The sequence below is a fragment of the Octopus bimaculoides genome, chromosome 29 (genome assembly GCF_046866305.1).
Source record: "Octopus bimaculoides isolate indiv1 chromosome 29, ASM4686630v1, whole genome shotgun sequence".
Classification (NCBI taxonomy): domain Eukaryota; kingdom Metazoa; phylum Mollusca; class Cephalopoda; order Octopoda; family Octopodidae; genus Octopus; species Octopus bimaculoides.
Genome location: NC_142956.1, coordinates 19,435,769 through 19,440,768, shown reverse-complemented (window position 1 = coordinate 19,440,768; position 5,000 = coordinate 19,435,769). Strand labels below are relative to the sequence as shown.

Below are 5,000 nucleotides of genomic sequence, written 5' to 3'. Positions count from 1 at the left end.
ATAATAATAATCCTTTCTACTAAAGGTGCAAGGCCTGAAAATTTGGGGGAAGGGGGGAAAGTCAATTACATAGACCCCAGTACTCAACTGGTACTTAATTTATCGACCCTGAATGGATGAAAGGTAAAGTCATTCATTAGTTTCATTTCAGACAGGAGTCAGCAATGGGGTCAAAATTGGCCCCAGGGATAAGTGAGCAATGGGGTCAAAATTGGCCCCAGGGATAGAAGTGTCTTTGTGCCAATCGAAAGAACTGATTGACACCAGAAACACTGATGTGCATTGAGGGAGCTGCTTTCAGGATGTTTTTGTTTTTTTTAACTTCCTTGCATTCCTTCGTGAAAGTTCATTGCAAGTATCTGTCTCACGGATACATTTTTAATTATGAATCATAGTCTACTTATGTTTGTCTGTTTCATCTTTTCGATCTTAGTCAGCGTTTCTGAAAACAGCAAATTTTTGCTTCTCTTTACCAGCATTATACTGTCAAGTGTTGAACTATGAGTTGCATATAATATACATATGTGTGTGTGTGTGTGTATGTAAGAGTGCATGTATGTGTGTGTATGTATGTGCATTTATATGTTTGTATGTGCGTGTGCTTATGTGTTTTTATATATTTATGTGTGTACTTATATATTCATATTACCACACAGCCACTCCTGCGCCTAAAGATATATATATATATATATATAATTTATATAAGGGCATTACTATATAGTAATGCCTCACGCTTATATCCTTATATTATATTATATATATATATATATATATATATATATACACACACACACACACACATTTGTGTATGTGTGTATTTGGGAATAGGTACATCTTTGTGAGTGTCTGTGTGCGTGTGACTGCGATAGTGTATACCTATATGTATATGTATTTAGCAACGGGGGGGGGGTGCTTGTGAATAAGTGCGTATTTGTGTATGTGTGTGTGTATTTCTGTGTGCGCGCGTGTGTGTGTGCCTCTGCTAGCGTGTATCTATTTGGGAACAGGTGTGTGTGTATGTGCACTTGCGAATATGTGTGTATTTCTGTCTGCGCGTGTGTGTGCGTGTGTGTGCCTCTGTTAGTGTGTATCTGTGCGTGTACATCTATTTCAAAACAGATGTCTTTGTGTGTGTATATCTTCGCATGTTTGTCTGCATGTGTGTGTGTTTGGGTGTGAACAGATGTGTGTGTCTATCTGCCTGTGTCTATTACAGTAGATCTACCGGCGTATCTGTATCTGTATACACAAGTACGTGTAAATGTGTGTGTGTGTTCACTGATGCGTGACTGCAAGCTTGTGTCTTTGCTAAAAGTCCCAAACAGCAATGATATTGATGATTATAACAAACGCATTGATTTTTCTTTTCCGCCATTATTGACTTCCACTGGACGGTGGGGGCGGTGGCGGCGATGGTGGTGGTGATGGGTGGCAGTTGTGGTGGTAGTAGTAGTAGTAGTAGAGGTAATTGTAGGGTAGAGATGGACTATATGTAATCTGAACCTTTCCCCCCCCTTATTTATTTATTTATTTTTTTTTACGGAATCCCACGTTTTAGGCTATGGAGATTCCAATTCTGAAAAAAAATTGTTTGAAAAATTTCAATTCCCCCACCACCACCACCAAGCAGGCTATTTACATGCTAGAAATAACAGCCAAATCTCACAAAACTAGTGTTAGGGTTAGGTTTAGGGTTAGGGTTAGGGTTACAGTCAGGGTTAGGGTTAGGGTTTGAGTTAGGGTTAGGTTTACCCTGTGGATCTATATAAAAACCGGGGGGGGGGGGAATCGAAATTTTGAAATTGAGATTTTTGAAAATTCTTTTTTCAGAATAGGAATCTCCATAGCCTAAAAAAAGAAAAAAGAAAATAAAACAAGGGGGGAAAGGTTCAGATTACATATAGTCCATCTGGAGCAATTGTAGTTATGTAACTGGTTATGGTAGTAGTAATGCAATAGGAGGTGGTGGTGGTGGTGGTGGTGGTGGTGGTGGCGATTGTGGTGGCAGTAGTGGTTCACTGTTTTTTTGGCTGTCCCATGATAATTATGAATATAATAATGAGTATATTCTCTCTCTCTCAGTCCTAAGATACTCTACAAAATCTGTGCTGTACCTGATGTTATTATCTGTAGGTTGTGTACATGTTTAAACCCTGTGGTGTGTAGCTGTGTGGTAAGTAGCTTGCTTACGAACCACATGGTTCCGGGTTCAGTCCCACTGCGTGGCACCTTGGGCAAGTGTCTTCTACTATAGCCTCGGGCCGACCAAAGCCTTGTGAGTGGATTTGGTAGACGGAAACTGAAAGAAGCCCGTCGTATATATATATATATATATATATATATATATATATATATTGCTTACCAACCACATGGTTCTGGGTTCAGTCCCACTGCGTGGCACCTTGGGCAAGTGTCTTCTACTATAGCCACGGGCCGACCAAAGCCTTGTGAGTGGATTTGGTAGACAGAAACTGAAAGAAGCCCGTCGTATATATGTTTATATATATATATATATGCGTGTGTGTGTGTGTGTATGTACACCCCTAAATATACACAGGCTCATACACACACACACAGAAACACACCTACTTATATTCACAAACATACACAAACATCTGTATACACGATACCACAAACACATTCGCATAGATATATCCAAACACAGAGAGGTACACACAAACGCACACACAACTACACACCTATTCATACACAGACATACATATGCAGGCATTGATGCAGACTAAAAGCAGATTACGAGGGTGGGGGGACAACCAAAAGTAGACCTGTCTGGTTCGTTCTTGTTTCCTTACAAAAGGACTGAAGTGTTGGCTGTTTATTTTAGGTAACTAGAAATATGAGGTGTGTATTTGTGTGTGTGTATATGTGTGTGTATGTATATGTGTGTGTGTGTGTGTGTATATATATATATATATATATATATACACAGATCTTGAGACCACACAGTGGCTCATTCTATGTCTTAAGGTAGCGTTCATGGTTTTTTTTAACCCCTGGTCAGTCCTGATCCAGACAGACCTATGAACAGAGATGTTCCAGCTATGACCATCCCATCTTTTATTCACACACAATACACCTAAGGCGACCCCCCCACCTCTAAGGCGTCCTTCCTATTTTGAATGGCAGGACACACAATGACCAAGATCTTGGCTGCTGTTTCTCCAAGCCTGGTTAGTTCGCAGCGAGTGGTTAGTTTCGACAAAATGGACAGTTAACACCAGCATCTGTGGTGGATGGTAGCGATGGTCCTAAGTGGACGGCAGGCGTGGTTATGCTTGACCGATCAGCCAACAATGTAAGGGAAGGAGAAGAAGAAAAAAAAAATCAATCAGATGTGTGGTGAAAAAAAAAAAGGTACAAAAAAAAACATAATATATATTGAATAAAAGGAAAGGTTCCAGTTAACCTAATCAATAAATACTCATTACAGCTGGTTATTGATATTTGAGGTGTGGGTGGTAGGAGGAGGTGGATGGAGGGGGAGGGAGTAGGAGAGATCTCTGTGTGTGTGTGTGTGTGTGTATGTATATGTGTAGTGTTGGATTGTGTGTGTGTGTATGTGCACGCACAAGCATGGGACGGTGTGTGTGTGTATGTGCACGCACAAGCATGGGACGGTGTGTGTGTGTATTATATATATATATATATATATATATATATATACAGGCGTGGCTGTGTGGTAAGATGCTTGCTTCCCAACCACATGGGTCCGGGTTCAGTCCCACTATGTGGCACCTTGGGCAAGTGTCTTCTATAGCCTCAGACTGACCAAAGCTTTGTGAGCGGATTTGGTAGACAGAAACTGAAAGAAGCCTGTTGTGTGTGTGTATATATATATGTATGTAAATGTTTACGTATATATTACGTACAACCCACTGCCTCGTCACCATCAGCTTGCCCAATGTCTCTGTGGCAGACTTCCCAATTTTAATGCAGAATTTCACGTTGGCTCTTTGCACCTGTCCATGACAGGGAGGAAAAGCAGCTGAGTTCCTTAACTAGCATATGTGATGACAATTCAGCTGAGCACAGGGACACTGAAATACCCTTGGTTGGTGTCAGGGCATGCAGTAAAATCCACCAGGGTTGAGGGACCCCTAGCTGTTGTTGTATTTTTTTTTGTGTGTTTTTTTTTATAAATATTCGTATAAGAAATGTCATAACTTTCACAGCTAGATCTAGTTCTTATAGATAATATGTAGAGAGAATTTTAAAAAGTGACTGAATTGCACTGCTAACACAGGGAGGACACAATATTCACTTATAAGCCTTTAATACACTTGACAGACTATTATGGCAATATAATGAAATATGGTATCTTTACCAGAGTGAGAGAGCAGTGTATGCCATCAAAGTGACACTGGGGGAGAAATACACGAAACCCAACATACCCGTCATGACTACCTGTCTGATAAGGGTACACCAGGTACATGCATCACAACCATATGTGTGCATCAAGGTGATCTTATATCACAATAAACAGCGCATGACCTTGCAGATGGGGACCAGTTAGAATTTTCTTCAGGTTGAGTAGTCCATCCAGCTCAAAAGGTCCCTGCATGAGGGTTGTTTAAGGATGTTGAACAAAACACCTATGTTTACAGAGGTGGCTGCTATTTCTACAAGGTCTAGCTACCACGTAGAGGTCTGCCTCATTGGCTCATACATACATATATACATAGGTAAGAGATTAGGGTGTGATTTGAGGGAGATTTGACTGCTATTTCTAGCAGGTCTATCTACCACGTAGAGGTCTCCTTCATTGGCTCATACATACATATATACATAGATAAGAGTAGGGTGTGATTTGAGGGCGATTTGACTGCTACTTCTGTGAGGTCCAGCTACCATGTAGAGGCCTCCCTCATTGACTCATACATATATACATAGATAAGAGAGTAGGGTGTGATTTGAGGGAGATTTGGTTGCTATTTCTAGCAGGTCTAGCTACCATGTAGAGGCCTCCCTCATTGGCTCATACA

The 5,000-nt window shown here is 40.7% G+C and overlaps 1 protein-coding gene across 1 annotated transcript in view; it reads right to left on the bottom strand.

The window, feature by feature from the left end:
- The window catches only part of LOC106870236 (palmitoyltransferase ZDHHC17), a 22,297-nt gene that overhangs the window by 14,169 nt on the left and 3,128 nt on the right, over positions 1-5,000 (bottom strand). The window lies entirely within an intron of this gene.